We start from the raw sequence: 1952 nt of genomic DNA on the forward strand, positions 1-1952 counted from the left end.
AATAACCCAGCTCAAATGCATCTATGCCAATGCACGCAGCATGGGCAATAAACAGGAGGAGCTGGAAGCCATCGTGCAGCAGGATAGATATGACTTAGTCGCCATCACGGAAACACAGTGAGATGACTCCCGTGACCGGAGTGCTACGTCTTGGGCTTAGCGACCGTGAAATGATAGAATTCTCAATTCTTGGTGAGGCAAGGAAGGGGGTTAGCAAAACCACCGCTCTGGACTTCCGGAGGGCAAACTTTGGCCTCTTTGAGGCACTGGTTGAGAGAATCCCTTGGGAGATGGTCCTGAAGGGCAAAGGTGTCCAGGAGAGATGGACATTCTTTAAGAAGGAAATCTTAATGGCTCCGGACCAGGCTATTCCCACATGCTGCAACTTAAACCGCCGAGGAAAATGACTGGCCTGGCTGAACGGGGAGCTTTTGCTAGGAGTCAAGAACAAAAGGAGAGTGTATCATCTCTGGAGGAAAGGGCGGGCAACTTGGGAGGAGTCCAGGGATCTTGTTAGATCATACAGAGTGAAAATTAGAAAGGCAAAAGCTCAGCTAGAACTAAATCTGGCCACTATTGTAAGGGACAACAAAAAATGTTTTTACAAATATGTTAACAGTAAAAAGAATACCAAGGAGAATATCTATCCTTTAACGGATACAGAAGGGAACGCAGCAACCAGAGATGAGGAAAAGGCTGAGGTACTTAATGCCTTCTTTGCCTCAGTCTTTAATAGGGACACCAGTTATCCTCAGGCTATTCCACCTCTTGAGCTGGAAGGTAAAGATGAAGAGCGGAACATACCCCCCTTAATCCAGGAGGAAATAGTTAGTTACCTACTACACCATCTGGACACTCAGAAATCTATGGGACCTGCTGGGAGCCCTCCAAGAGTACTTAGGGAACTGGCAGAGGTCCTTGCCATCATCTATCGGCAATCCTGGTCAACAGGGGAGGTCCCAGAGGACTGGTGGCTTGCCAATGTGACTCCCATTTACAAGAAGGGTTGGAGAGAGGATCCGGGGAACTACAGGCCTGTTAGCCTGACCTTGGTACCAGGGAAGATTATGGAAGAGTTTGTCTTGAGAGCACTCACATGGCAAGTCCAGGATAAGAAGGGGATCAGGCCCAGTCAGCATGGGTTTACGAAAGGCAGGTCCTGCTTGACCAACCTGATCTCCTTCTATGACCAGGTAACCCGCCTAGTGGATGAGGGAAAGGCTGTAGATGTTGTCTACCTTGACTTCAGCAAGGCCTTTGACACTGTCTCTCATGGCATACTCCTTGAGAAGCTGACAGCTCATGGCTTGGATAAGTGTACTCTTCGCTGGGTGAAAATCTGGCTGGATGGAGGAGCCCAGAGGGTTGTGGTGAATGGGGTGAAATCCAGTTGGCAGTGGGTCACAAGTGGTGTTCCTCAGGGCTCGGTGTTGGGCCCCGTTCTGTTTAATATCTTTATCAATGATTTGGATGAGGGAATTGAGTGCACCCTCAGCAAGTTTGCAGATGACACCAAGTTGGGAGGCAGGGTCAATCTGCTTGAGGGTAGGGAGGCTCTACAAAGAGATCTGGACAGGCTGGATCGATGGGCCAAGGCCAATCGTATGAAGTTCAACAAGGCCGAGTGCCAGGTCCTGCACTTGGGTCACAGCAACCCCATGCAGTGCTACAGCCTTGGGGAAGAGTGGCTGGAAAGCTGCCCAGCAGAAAAAGGCTTGGGGGTGTTGGTCGACAGCCAGGTGAACACAAGCCAGCAGTGTGCCCAGGTGGCCAAGAAGGCCAACAGCATCCTGGGCTGTATCAGAAATAGTGTGGCCAGCAGGAGCAGGGAGGTGATTGTTCTCCTGTACTCGGCACTGGTGAGGCCGCACCTTGAGTCCTGTGTTCAGTTTTGGGCCCCTCACTACAGGAAAGACATGGAGGTGCTGGAGCGTGTTCAGAGAAGGGCAACA

The sequence above is a fragment of the Haliaeetus leucocephalus genome, unplaced genomic scaffold (genome assembly GCF_000737465.1).
Source record: "Haliaeetus leucocephalus isolate CR32 unplaced genomic scaffold, Haliaeetus_leucocephalus-4.0 Scaffold933, whole genome shotgun sequence".
Lineage (NCBI taxonomy): Eukaryota > Metazoa > Chordata > Aves > Accipitriformes > Accipitridae > Haliaeetus > Haliaeetus leucocephalus.